Below are 15397 nucleotides of genomic sequence, written 5' to 3'. Positions count from 1 at the left end.
AAACACAGATAATCTCAAATTTGTAAAAATGCATATTTTTGATACCTGAAAAAATACATACAGCACACAATTTACATGGCTATCAACTATCCAAAGAAGAAAACATATATTTACATATCTGTACAACTAGGTTACATATTCATCTCATAGAGGAGAAAGGTATGCCCAAATAGCAATATATCAGAATCCTTCCTCTCCTTGGGAATAGTGCTTCACCAGAGGAGCAAAAAAACGTGTTCCCAGCAGCCTGCAATGAGCAGGAGGAATGGAGGGAGGGAGAGACAGAGGGAGACCATCCTAGCAGTGAAAACTGGATCCCACCTACTCATTCTCACCAGACCTTGAACTCACCATCATGAAAGTAGGAAGCAACCAATCTCACTGACCAGGCTTGTTCCTCCTCCTTTCCTTGGGAGCACTGGACAGTGTGTCTTCATCACACTTTTAGTTTCTCAGCACATCCCTGGAGCAGGTCCCCAGGTGAACTCAGGTTTGGAGCCCCAGCGATAGCTGAACATGATCCTTGCTGAAGGAGGAAACTTTAAAGCCTAGTGAAGAGAGAGGAATCCTTTGTTTCTATCCTTAATCCTGCTGAGCAGTGAGATGAATCCCCCAGGTGAACTGAGGAGCTCAGGTAGAAAGCAAGCCATCTCTTGTTATTGGTGGGAGGCCTTGTCTTCTACAGCTGGAACCCTCTGACTGTTTAACTGGGGCATAGAATCACAAAATCAGGTTAATACATTTTCAGTCTGATGCTTTAAACCTATTCTCTGTGTGCTGTGCCATTATTCACCTCAACATCTGGATCGCAAGATTGCATTTCACTGCCACTTTTTGTCCACTTTGATGGTAAACCAGAAATTTCAAAGCAGAGAATATTTTTATTTGCCAAACTTTTGCAAAGTTCCTGAAGCACAGCTACAAAAATGCAACCTTTTTCATTACAGATTTGATATATTGGTGTTTCCCTCAAGAACAGAAACTTGGAGAATTGATGGTGTTTTTACCATGGGAATTTAAATTTTCATATGCATGGACATGTCACTACAGAATTTTTTTAAAGTAGATTTATGTCGCCCTATGGGGCTCAAGGGGATAGTGATTATTATACACTGAGAAATGTGCATTTAGCTTACTAAACCAATGTCCCACAGAGGTGACCGCTCTAGAAAGACCAGCAACATCACTTAAGTAAATTAAATTTGAAGTACTGTCCTGTCACTTCATGCCTCTAGGCCAATCACTCACTGGTGGAGACATCCTAGTTTTGGATTAAACCAGCTCAACCATGCAAACTGTAGCCACTGCATGGGAATGAGCATCTGGGATTGACAGGTCACAGATCATGGCAATAGAGGCCACAAGTCCAATGACATAATTTTTATTTAGAGCAAAATCCTAGTGGCATTTTGGTAGAATTCAATCTTCAGTAAATATTTAACAGAATAAACCCAGGGGGATGAAGGCTGATCTCATTTGCTTTCCTTGCAGCTTGAAAGTAGCAATGGAATTCTACTGGTTCAAATCAGAATAATTTCCTATGGCTGAATGCAAAAATGGGTATGATAAAATGGTAACAATTACATTGCCAGGTCCAGCACATAAATGCATAGTAAGCTCTCAAATTTTGTCTGTTCAGAGTTCCCAGGGATTTTGAATTCCTCTTTCTATTGGTGTTTCTAACTAAAAGTGAGGAGTCCAAAATGTGCAGTATAAAACAAGCCCCCAGAGTGGCTGGTGGTCATTTCCCTGTGATTAGCCTGGTCAGAAAGTGAGAGGCTTGAAGAACAATGGCACAACATGGACACAAAGATTTTGATTTTGTCTGGCCTTACAAGGGGCAGCATGGAAATGACACAACATCCAGCCACCTTGAGCGACTGTGCATCTCTTCTTTTTGGTTTTCTAAACGCATGAAAATCAGCAGGACATCCTGCTTAAATTAAAGGCTCTTTACTACAGCCTTGCTAGGAGGTTTTTGTGAGCAGCTGAGAACGCTGACCCAGCTTTAGCACCATCTCTAGTAACTTCAGTGTGATTGGAATTTACCAACTCATGCTACAATTTAAAGAAGACATTTGTAGTTTGGACTCTGACAGTTCACATAGACACACTAATAATCTCATGCTCACAGGCCTCCCTGTACCTCTTCTTCATCAGTTTTGTTTTCACCTTTTTACACTAAACACAAAAAAGGTTTTCAGCAAACATCAGTGCTAAATGCTATTCCATTTATATGGACATAAATTATTCAACTACCACAATCACTGCAAAATTGGAACTTTTAATTTGGTGAGAAAAAAACCCTTAATTGCTACATTCTGTAACTATTCTTCCATACTCACAATGAACTTAGAAGAGAACAGCAAAGAATTGAGGAATCCTGTTGCCAAACATAGCCCCTAAATTGCCAGCTTGTCTATGGAGCTTTTTACTTTAAGGCACTTAGGGGGAACAGCTCATCACTAATGATTTGGACACGCAGATCACACAGATCCTCAACTCAAAGTTGAACAGTAACCCGAGTCTTAAAATCCATGTTATGTCTCCTTCTTCTAATACATGTAGAGATTTTTAAAAAAATAATATTAATAACACCAAAATACCATGTCAAGCTCAAGGGTTTCGCTACAAACTCTATCACCTGTTTATCTCTCACCCTCAGTACTAACACTAAATTGGGCCTCATGAATTATTCATGAGGGGCCCTTTAATGGGATCGTTTTTTCTGGCTAGCACTGACACTAATGCTAAGAAAAATCTCTTGACATTAATCTTGGGTTGAAGAAAGCCCCAAATACCTAGTTTTCTTCTGAATGTTCCCTTTCCTCCTATTTAACACTTTGCAGAAACCAGTCATTCTGCAGCTCTGTTACGCTGAGTGTGGGCATGGGAAGGCAGAAGGGACGGCACAAGGTCGTAGAGGCAATTTGTAGCATTAGGATTTTCACATTGGGAACTCTGGGGTCTGGTCCAGCTCACATTAAATTTAAATGAAAGTTTTCCATTGCCAGTTCTGGGTAGCCAAATCGAGTCCCAAGACCTACTTTTTTCTTTTTTTTCTTTTTTTTTTTTCATATATGCATATTTTCTCAGAATAAATTGGGAATATCTGCTTGAAAAAGACAAGCAGGCTATGAATCTCTAACTGCATTATTTATTTATCTAAACCACCTAGAATTGATTAAAGCCCTTTTTCTCCCCATGAGTTTATCACTATTCTGATGATGAAGTGACTCGATGTTTTTTGGGGCTGATTACAAGAGTGATGGGCTCTGGTCTTGCAATTGCAAATATGACCATTGACAGAGCTATAGGAAGCCAAAAGCAGGTTTTGGCACCTCTTAAAGACAGAGTTGTTTCTAGTTTATGCACTAAGAAGACACCTGCAAAATGCTATCCAAATTACAACCCCTTCCCAGAAGAAAAATCTCTTTAAGGTGTCCTAGAGAACTGTGAGTTACAATCCAAAGTGCAGCTGTTTAGCTGGTTCTGTCTAATAGAGACCCCTCCAGACACACTGTTTTGGTCATAGTGATAAAACTACTGACTTTCTTCATTTTTCTAAACCAAAACACCTAAAAAGCAATACATTTATTTTTTTTTTTTTTTCAGTTACAGCTTTCTGACATCTCTAATGGTTTTGTGTCTAAATCTGACAACATTTGTAACAAACTGAAGTGACTGTTACTGCTGGAATGTCCTGGAGGCTTTTTCTGTCGGAGGAGATGACAGTAACTTTTCCAGTGCAGACTAAGCTGGTGTTTACAGATTTGCCCTGGGTGTGCATTTTTATCCAGCTGTGATCAAGTAACACTGCCTGATGAGTGCCAGACAGATCTCCTGATACGAAGGGCTTACATGCCCATCACTTCTACACAGAACATGGTTCTAATCTGGACAACACAGCAAAGTTCAGTTAGAATTTGTTTTTTATTTTCCCATCATTTGTGTACTAAGGCAGAGTATTCATATGAGAATGCAAAAAGCTCCATAATTTGAAAATCTCCTTGACACTTGAGAGAAACTAGCATTATGTGGATTTAAAAATATTTTTGTCCAGCCTTTCGGTTCCCTACACTGAGCTCTTACTGAGGATTTAAAAACAATTAGAAGGGTGGAGTGGTTCACAGTTGAGAATTTAGGATTTCATTAATTCTTTTTTCTTTTCTTTTTTCTGATATGTTTATTTTGCATGCTGTAATAATCTGAAACATGGCAAAATATAGCCTCAGAAACATATAAACTTCTTCCCATCAATGAACGTGTGAGGTCAAGAGGTTGTTTGCTTTTGCAGGACCTGAAGCTATGTACACATTCTAGAGATACTTTGAAAGTAGAAGTGGTGGCGTATTGCTTTCCCAGAACTCCTTGATATTCAAGCTGGAAGGGAAAAAGTTCTGTCCCCGAATAGCTGATTTGCTGTTTGGAACCTCTAATTCATGAAACGATAAGAGGATAACCCATGTCATCAGTTGACTTTGAATTTAAAACATCTTTATAAATATTAGCGATATTAACATTGCCTACAGTACTGCGACTTATTTCACATCCTTTGTATGGCTTGAAGCTGTTGCTGAAAACACATGAATATGCCAAAGTAACACTGGTAAAAGGAGTACTTAAACTTGTGGGTCAGATTCAGATGTTTTATCAGCATTTCCACTGCTTTCCAAAACTAACTGATCCATATTCATATTAATGTATGTGAAAACAACACTTGCCTTTCAGTTTCCTGTTTGTTTCTAATTGCCACACAATCTGCAGACCTCTCCTGCTCCAATATTAATTCCAGTACAGGAAAGCATTAATAAACTGATCCTCCACCCCTTGTAATAGTCAGCTCTATGTCATCTAAGTATTCTTACAAATTGCCAGGCAGCTTTTTCCAGAAGCCTGCGTGAAGAGGTACAGATTAAAAAATATATATTAAAAAAAAATTTAAAAACAGACAAAAAACCAAACAACCCCAATGGTTTGTACCAAGAGCTGGTGTAGATCATTTTTTATATTTGCTGTACAACTTATACTGTGGTGAGAGCATCAGGGGTGCAGAAAACCTGGGGGGGAAAGTGATTCCAGAATCTGGTGCAGAAAATCAGCACTGTCTGCAGAGTGTTCTTACTCTTTTCTGACCGTGAATTGGTCAGGTACTAGTTAGCTCAGGGGAAGGCTCAGTTATAGAAAACTTTCACCTTCTGAGTTACAGGTTCAAATCTGGACAGGCCCTTGATGATGGGAAGTCATTACCAAATGGTGGTTTTCTGGTGACTTACCTGGAGCACATTGGTGGGCTTACCCCGATTCAGTGAGCAGATGTCCACATCACAAAAGACACTGCTTCAATTTGTTCTCTTCGTGGCAGCTGTACCAGAGAAGCCAAGGAATAAACGGGCACAGCCCTCCTCCTTCCCAGCCCGTACTTTCATTACACTGGCAGGCTGTTACAGAGAAACCTGCACTTGGAACCTGCAAGAATAGAGAATACACAGCAATTTTACTCACTGCTGAGTTCATCAATTACAATATAAGCAGAGGCCATGCCAGCTTCAAGTTGCTCTGTGGAAGGCACAGTTTGAAGCCAGACCATCCCAGGGGGGTGAGAAGAGGCTTGCAGCCTCCCACGTTATTCCTGTACAGAGGAGAAGTGCTAGCAGTACTTCTGTAAATGCAGGCAGCCAGCTCTGAAGGCTGCTGGCTAAGGGTGAAATTCATGGCTCAGAGCACGGGAATGGAGAGGTTCACTGAAGTACATCTGCACCCATGCCACAGATAACAGGGACAGCCCCAGAAACCTCTCGGAGCCTTTCTCACAACCAGCTAAAACCGAGCGAGCCTACATGACACTGTTATCTGCATAGTGTGGATGCATTACATCTGTTCACATACCTACCTTCGTATGCATACATGTGCTACTTCATTGCCTGACAAAATGATTTGGCTAGTCAATAAACATTGAAACAAAGTTATATTTTTAATAGAGTTTAACAATTTTAATGTTTCATCCAACCACTACCTCATGGAAAGGCTATCAACTTTTAAAACTCAGTTTTAAGTTGCCTAGTTCTAATAATCATTAAAATTATAAGGAAGAAAAATTAATTCTAACCAGATTTTGAAAAACACTAAGTTCCTCTTTGACTATAGTTAAAACATACACGAAGTTGGAAGACTGCTTTCCTGGGACTTGTTTTTCTGGGTGTACTGAAAACTAAGCATCATGAAATCATATGATATAATTCTTTAAATAGACAATAACACTTACAGGCCAGATTTTAAATGAGCTGTGGTTAGTTACATAAATACATTAAAAGCTGGCTTTAAATCACATCAGTATCAAATCCCATCAGTATCAAGTTTAATTCTACCTGAAGGCAATGAAGTCAAGAAAGTTGCTCAAGAAGCCTGAAATTTATTACACAACTAATTTTCTTCTGCTACAACTGTACCAGTTTGGATCCCAACTCACATTAAAGTGTAGTTGAATATATTTTAGCCACTTTCTCAGCCGATGTAACACAAGAAGCTCAAATAATGGCAGATTTAGCTCTGAAAAATCTTACACAAAATCCACCTCTTGGAGTTAATCAGATGTGTCATTCAGCTAAGGATCTGGTATGGAATCATTACTTTTTTAAAAGTGTCAGCAAGGAGCAGCACAGAAGAACATATATTTAATTCATTTATTACTTCATCCGTTTCAGTGAACATTGGATTTTATATTTTTGTGCAAAAAAATAAATCTCCACAGAGATTTTTATAGCAGTTATTGATTTAGAAGGATTCTCTACACTATTTAATTTTGACTTGCCAGGAAAGATGTGTTTTTCAGCAGTCACCTGTCTATTATTCACTTAGCTAGGTGCCTGTACGAGCTCTGCACTTTTTAAAATCCCTTTCAGGAGACTTAATTTTCACCTGCACGTACACTAGTTGACAGCTCCCTGTTCTTCTTCACTGTACTGACAACAAACCAAGAATCCCTCTACTCATTTCATTATAAACATTTTATAAGCATCACATAAAAATTGCTTCTGAACACAACAGTCAGGGCTAGAGATGAGCTTCTCTTCCCTGTGATGAAAGGCCAGTGTCCGATCAAATGAGTCATCCAGGCCCTAAAATGGCTTTTAAAAAAACCCAGTTTTAATCTCTTCATTGTCTGACTTCACGGCATGGTAGTGCTGCCCTCAAATAAAACTTACATAAAAATGGTTAGTACAGCTGGTCAGAAAATGTGCTTGAAGTTTAGAATCACATATCATTGTTTATACAGATGACTATTTGGGATAGACTTCAATAGAATCTGACTTTACTAGCAAAGGAGAAGGCTTTGGCAATAGCATAGGGTGATCAGCAACAGCAACTCATATTTTCCAGCTGAGATCAATGTGAACTTTAATCCATTAATGCAGACCTAAATATCACCAGACAGATATGAAGAGATGACAGTGAAAGAGTGAGAGAGAAAAGTCTTGAGTAGTCAGATTTAAGAGAGTTGTTTCATATTCCAATTAATTTTAGTACTCTACAGGAAAGCAGCCTGTTTCTAGATTTTCAATTAGCATACCCTAGTTATGAACCTAAACCACTTCTTTTCTGCTAACACAGATGCTTTTGTGTTCACCCATTTTGAGCCTGCGTTCACAGAATTGGATTTTTACAAATCCTTGGAAACATGTTAGCGGTGCAATTTTTGAAATGTCGGGGAACGGGAATGGAAAGTTGCCGACAATCACGCCAAGTCATTCAGATGCCAATTTAGATATTTAGATACTAATGCCAGGCTGGGGAAATGGGAAAAGAAACCCCCTAAAACAACAAAAACACCACTCAAACTGAAAAGCTCGCAGCTCTGTGCCTATTAGATTAAACTAAAAATAAAGATGATGGCAGTATCTGCAAGCAATTTGGGTGGCCAAAAAACAATGGTGCCCTCTGGTTTGAAAACAGTGTTTAGTGTTTGCACTCTTCTTACTTGTCACAATAAATTTGTACAGGATTCCTATTTCCTGAATTGACTGAAGCTTTTCATTCTTTAAATTTCTAATGTGTTATGTCACATCTTATTGTATTTCATGGTGTCACTTTGCATTATTTTGTATCATTGTCTCTGAAGTTGATGAAACACAACACAACAGCACATGACAAAAAGAAATAAGCTGTTGGTTACACAGACTAAGTGTTGTAATTCAATATTTGTCAGATGCATGAGTCATTACAAATAATCTCAAATTTTCAATAGCTGAAACCCCTTAATCAGTGAGAAACCTGTTCAAGTTACTACTTTATGATAAAGGAAGGACCCTGTACTGGGAAACACACGATTGTCACTATTTACTCAGCATCAGAATACGCTGCTGCTGCTTCTCAACCTCACCATTGCTAATTCATAATATTAGAATGAGATTTGAGACTTATTAGGGTAGAGAATTTCTCACAATGAAATAATGAGAATATCCATTTGAGACAGCAGTAAAGGCACAATATGTCTGTTTTGATTTTACACCACAAACACAGCACAGATCCTTGAGACAATTTCCATTCGTTATGATTAAGTCATGTCACTCAACAGAGAGAATACTGAGCGCTTCCCCCCTCCCTCCACCCACCCCAATTATTCTTGTCGATAGCAATACCATAAAACTCCCAATTGTAGTCTGGTTAACAAAAGAGACTACATATATCCTGAGAAATGAACCAACTTATTGCTATAAAATATTACAGTCTCACAGAAAAAATTCCTATCAATATTGCAAGTATTATTCTTCTCCGAGAAGGAACTACATGAATATAAGAAAACTTAGTAACAGTAGTATTAAGTCATAAGGAAAATGGTCTAGTTGATGAACTGAGCTTTAAATTTGAAATGTACTTGAGGAACTTCCAAAAATGTGTACAAATATACAGAATGAAAACAAAAAGAAAAAATTTAGAGGCTGTTTTTCAGAGCAGTTGTTCTTACTCCTGAATGTCTTTTTTGGGTGGATGGGACTCAAGTGTTTATTTTCTGTACTATGTTATTCTTATTTTATAACTTTTGCTGCAATACAACAAATTTGTTGTAAAGAAACAGCAGTTTTCTTTCTGCTTCATTCCATTGTTCTGGTCATTGCAAGACATGGGCTGTTGTTGCTTTTTACCTCTCAGGAAAGAAGAGAATAGATAAGCTAAAGATACCATCTAATATTTGTGTTATATCAAGAAGGTTATGTTATAAATATATACTCAGCCAAGCAAAGGACTGTGAAGCAAGGCTGCCTGAAAAATAGGGCACAGGGCTGACCAGGAGTCATCAGGTTCAAGCGTGTGCCAGGACATGAATCACATCACATAAGCCCAGCAAATAAATCTGTCTCGCTCTGTGTTTACTCTCACACTCCTTTCCTGCGTTTCTTGTCCAAATGCATTCACAGCCACTTTAAGTCCATTTGTTCTCATGTCAAAATTATGATGTGAATTCAAGAGCTTTTGTTTCACCCTAGCATTTTCTTCGTGGTATCTCTACTTACAGATAGCAATTTTTACTCCTCTCAGCCTCTGTTTTCCTGGACATAGCTCCTTTTCAGACAGGTCATCCTTTCCTCTGATCTTCATACTAGTCAGCACATCTTCACAGCTGTTAAAAAAAAAAAAACAAAACAGAACATTTGCACCTCAACCAAAGAGATTCAGAATTTCAGGTGATATCTAACAAGCACCTTGGTCAATGGCATAAATATTTTTCTTGCTTCATTAAAAACATTTTACTCAATATATCTCTAATATATCTTTTCTGTGGTCCAAGTGCACTGGTAGTTCATAGTAATTCTATGATTGACTGTCACAACTAGGTGGTTTTTCTTTCTGTCATTTCCTACTGATGAGACTACAGTTCATAGCTGGTTCTTTTCATTAGTCCTTAAGTGCATGACCTTGCAGCACAAGACCTTAAATTCCATCCCATTTCTACTACCCCAGTCTTCAAGGTCATTTAATTCTTCCTGTATAATATTCCAATCCTCCTCTGTATTCATGACATCTCCCAGTTTTGTATCATCAGCAAATTAATTAGTACACTCCTACTTTTTCTGCCTAGGCCATTAAGGAAAATATTAAATAAAATTAATCCCCAGACCAATCCTAAAGGAACTCTACTAGTAACTTTCCTCCAGGGAGAGAAAGAAATCTTTTCAACATAACTCACTCTCGTCTCTTGTTCAATCACTTCTTTACTTATCTTACAGTCCTGATACTTGCTCTTATCTTTTTCAATTTAACTAATAATTCCCCATGTAGTAATGTATCAAATGTTTTAGTGAAGAGCAGAAAGGTTGAATCTATTGCATTTGCTTTATCTCAACAATCAAGTTGTCATTAAAATAAAAGAGATGAGATAACAACTTTATCTGAATGACTTCCAAAAAAAATAAATTCATCTTTTAATTTCATTTTCCCATTTAGATTTTTTTTTTTTATTCTCAAAGTCCTGATTTAGTTTTGGGTCACACCTAGTTTACATTTAATTTCTATTTCATCAGTGCACAGCGAATTTCTTGGTTATTTTCTCCTCTTATGACTGAGAAAGCTTTTGCCATCTGTTTAATTTGGTTTGAAAGCTCTGACTCTGCTCTACTTTTGCCAGTTCTCTGTCTCACTCTCTTCATGAAATGCCAAGGCTCACATTTTTTGCTAAACTGTTCTTACACGTCCCCCATTCCTTGTCAGACTTTTATTACTTCTTATAAGCTCTCTGAGGTTGCAATTTATCTGCTAAGGCATATTGTAGGTCCCACACGTTAGTCCTCCTGGTTTGAGGAAGATCACCTTGCTTATCCAGATTCCCAAATGAGTCACAAATCCCCCAGGGAACAGACATATCAAATACTAGAAATCTGCTTTATTCTATTACCTGTTTGTTTGTGGTTTGAGCAACCTTGTATTTTGATCAGGATTTTGGCTGTAACTATTACTTTACCTTAAGCTGTAACAATTTCTACACTGAATACTGCTCATGTGTATTCTGTGAATTCAGCAGAGCTACATCTCTAAAGGTTGTCAATGATGTCACTTGTCCTTGCGAAGAGCAACACATCTACCTGGACAGGCAAAAGCTCAGAATAATCCCAGATGGCAGGAAACATCTAGCAGGAATGTCAGAGAAAAACGATTTCTCCTAAAGCCTTTCTAGTGGCATTTGATCTGACATGAACCCTGTAGAGCTCACTCAGAGGGCCAGATTGTGAAGATGCTTCCTTCAGCACATTCTGGAATATACCAGAATTGGGCAGAACTGCTTTATATGAGTATGAACAATCTTTAGGGGCCTTTGCTTGAGTGGAAAAGGATGTATAAGAGGGGAAAGCACAACGTTTCAGAGCAATGTGGAAGTGTTTTTGTATGGGGGTTTCAAGTGCCAGTCAGAAATAGGAGTTACAGAATCGACCAGAAGCTGTGGTCATTAAAATCCATGAAGATTTTGACCTTTGGAATTGTTTTTTCCTGTGTTTCTGTTTCTTCCTATACCTGTGTTATCCTTACTCCCAGAACTAAGCCCTGTGTGTTTGAATTCAGCATCAGCACCTGCTGTTCTTCAGCTGCACAGGTGCTGTCCTGACTGCTCGTGTAAAGCTTCTGTAGCTGCTCAAAAGCTCTTCTCTTCCAGCAGTGCCTCGAAGTCACTGAGGATTTCAGGCTCTTTCTAACTGTCATTATAAGGAGGATTATGAATGTTCTATGATTCACAGTTAATATAGCCAAATATGAGACAATTAATTTTTTTGAGGCTGCCTCCTGAAGGATTTTTCATTTCTCTTAGCATATTGTGATTTTTAAAAAAATGACCTCTGGATTCCAATGGTATATATGTTGAAGAAGAGACCCTGCCTATTTACTCCATGTTCTTATGCCACAGAGAAGCCAGAGCTCTACTGGTCGAGGGGAGGGATCTTGTAATAAAACTGCAGAATAAGTCATGGTGGTTAGACCAAATTTTCCATACTTGCTCCTTTGTTCCAGTATCAGTGATTAGCTAGAGAAAAGCAGAGACAGTGATATGCATAAAGCAGTTTTTCCTTCTGCATTCTGGATGTTTCTGACTTACAAAGTAACTAACCTCAGTGTTGCCTCCAGGCCATCTTGTTTAAGAACACTGATGGACCAAAACTACATGACCTTGTCTTCCTGTTTTTCAGTCCATCTACACTTTTAGCCTCCATAGTTTTCTACAGAACTGAAGTCCACAACTGGCAGCATTTTCTCCATTTTTAACTTTAAAAGCTCATTTGCTGTGGGAGCCTTGCATCTCATACTGTGAGTAAGAGTGAATGATGACTCCCTGTTCACATTCTGACATAATCCATGTTTTTTCATGGTTCTCTGTCATATCTCTCTTCTGACATGGCTTTTGCAAGATGAAGAGTCCTAATGTACTTGAACTCTTATGAAAGCAGTTACATTCTTCCCCTCTCCCTTGCAATCCTTTCCCAGTTCTCCTATAGTTTTTTAGAGATGCAAAAATCAATACTGAACACAGTATTCATGATGTTTATAGAAGTTTTATGCAGGAGCATACCCCTTTCGATTTCTTTTTCTAATCATCTAACAATCAATTTTTAATTTTGATCATTATTGATGTTTTCAGAGATTCATACACATTGACTTCAAAACCTCTTACCTGAATATTTTGCAAGCCACTTTTACATAGGCCTCAGACTGTTGTTGTCCCTAAGTGTTACGATATCTCAGTTTGCCAAACATAGGCATGTAATGTCACAGTTAAGGACTGACTGTGTGACTTCTGCCATCTTCACGAGGGCGTGTCTCCCCTCAGATGACTAGGTGTTTATCTTCAAGCAACTGGAACATACACTGAATATCCTATACTATTTTGTCCCCTACTTGGCCAGGAAATATTATTCCAAACCTTCACAGTCAGCTGTAGATACATCAACCTCAAATAATGTTGTATCACTTGTAGACAGTGGCACCTCCTGAATTATCCCCATCCCTTGACAAATGTTATTTATGAGTATAAAGAGTGCATACTTCTATCAGCAACCTCTCTTTGTTGTGAAAAAGTTATTTTATTTCTGCCTGTTGTCTCCTAGCTTACTTGGTTAATCCAAGCTGTTTTCTCTTACTTAAGAATTTAGTTTCTTAAAGATCTTGTGGGTTAGGGATCCTTTATGAGGTTTTTAGAAAGACCCAGATGCAATATCTTGATCACATGATCTTATCTCATGTTATTCATAGAGGTCCTACAAAATTGTATCTGTTCTCAAGAGAAACTGTATTCATACTTAACTATCTTACCTGATGTCAAAGTTAAAATTCAGCAATTTCCCTTTTGAATTCTGTCTGGAGAAATACAATATGATCCTTATCATTAGATCCTGTTGATTTTCTCTTATTTGTTTCAAAACCTCTTCTATTTACTCTTCATTTCAAAATAGCTTCTTATGTTCATGTCCTGTGAGAGTAAACCTGGAAGAGTCTCCTGATAGTTTTAGCACTAAAGGCTGATCCTAAAGTTTAATTTTTCCTGCTGTGACCTGATATTACTTAAATGGTCCATTCATACTTTCAACACTGAGCTCCAGGAATTCCTTTCAGGACTTTCAGCAGACTTTCGTGCACCCATTGTACTGATCCTGAAGATGAACAGATAATAAACCAGATTTAACCTACCCAAAACCACACTCAGGTCATAACCCATCAGACAGATCTTTCTTCTTTTCAAACCACTCCCAGCATACACCTACTATTGGTACTGAATTTGTTTCAAGAAAAATGAAATCGAAGCAGATCAGTGGATAACAAGGGAACATTTTCTTTTCATTGACAGATCAGCCTACTCAGTCTTAATAGCCAGAAGTAGGTACTAATTTTCAGTACATCACCAACCTTATTGTCTTTGATCTAACTCTCTGTAAAAGATCTTTTTTTCTTACTCACGTAGCACTATCATTTTGATAGGTATTCAATGCCAGGGATCCACTGCCTGGATAACAAATTAAGAAAACCCCACTACTGTACACATTTCTGCTCTTCAGAAGGATGCAAAATCCCTATCAATTATATATCAGCCATGCGTATGCAACCATAGACATAGAGTTAAAAAGGAGTTTCATGACAGACAGACCACTTACTGAACTGAATGGATATTTAAATCCCAGTTATCTGAAGAAGGGGGAATTGAATGTCTAGTCTCTGTCTGTAATATCTTATTGAAATGAACAATAGTGTGCACTTACAGAAGGAGAAAGAAAATTGCTTGGACAGGTAATATGAATTCCAGACATGTCAGTGATTGCTTTGCTTTGCCATTTCTAAAGTGTCAAGTTTTCAAATCAGTATTATTCACCTCTAATTAATATCAATACCCCAAACCCAAATCTTTCTGTAATTGCTTTTTCATGTGTATTTTCCATATGTTCTCACCCTAAGACAGTATGTAGGCTTGAGAGGCCTAAACCATTTATAGTTCAGCAAAGACCTTAAGCTGTGCTTTTCAAGTTTTATTAACAACAAGTTCCAGTTCCATACTGATTTTCCTGCTGTGAATACAAAAATGCCATGAGCATTTTTGGTGGATATTAACAAATGTCAACAGTACAAAACCAATCCTACATTTTGCAGATAATTAGACCATCTGAAATAATTTTGAAAAGGTGGTTTCATTTGTGATCTGTGAGTAATTCACTTTCATGGACACATATTCCTTCTTAGAACTGGCTAGGGTAATTTACACATTACAAGGCTTCTAGACATAGTTGGCCACTTATCCAGTGCTAATAAATTGAAAATGTGTGTGCATGATTTAACAGAAAAAGGAAGATGGGAATGTATTGCAGGTAATTGCTGAACTACAGTTCTGCTTCTGACAGCTAAAGAATACATGAATAGAGCTGTCTGGAGGACACAAGTTACCTTGCATCAACTTTCAAAATGTTGATTTTTCTTCTAACTATTTGAAAACAATTATATGACCATTTTTGAGAAAATGCTTTTTGTCAAAAACTCTGATTCCAGGCAAAGTTATTCTAGAGGTTCAAGTGTGAGTCTGTATGTGGGGAGGGAATGTGGGACCACATTCTTCCTCCTTCAGAATCCATATTGGACTTCACAGGAAAATTTGTTGCAAAATATTTCTCTTTCAACAAAAGAATGATTTCTCTTTAAAATAATTTCTGCTATAGCTCATTTCTGCCAGACTTTTCATGTCACCAGCCACTGGCTAAATTGGTGTATCATTTCCAGTGCCAGACTTTACAAAACTGATCTTCTAGATTTGGTTCCTAGTTACTTGGAATGGACCTTTGCAGATTCACAAAGATTTTGTTTTGAAGAGTTCTCTACTTCAAATGAAAAGTCTTTTCTTAATCAAGGTTCATTCCTGCCCCAAGAAGCCTGAGAG

This window comes from Empidonax traillii, unplaced genomic scaffold (genome assembly GCF_003031625.1).
Source record: "Empidonax traillii isolate 1590-97213 ecotype Southwest subspecies unplaced genomic scaffold, ASM303162v1 scaffold129:size1329583, whole genome shotgun sequence".
In the NCBI taxonomy this organism is placed as follows: Eukaryota; Metazoa; Chordata; class Aves; order Passeriformes; family Tyrannidae; genus Empidonax; species Empidonax traillii.
The sequence above is the reverse complement of the archived record's forward strand: the minus strand, read 5'-3'. Positions refer to the sequence as shown.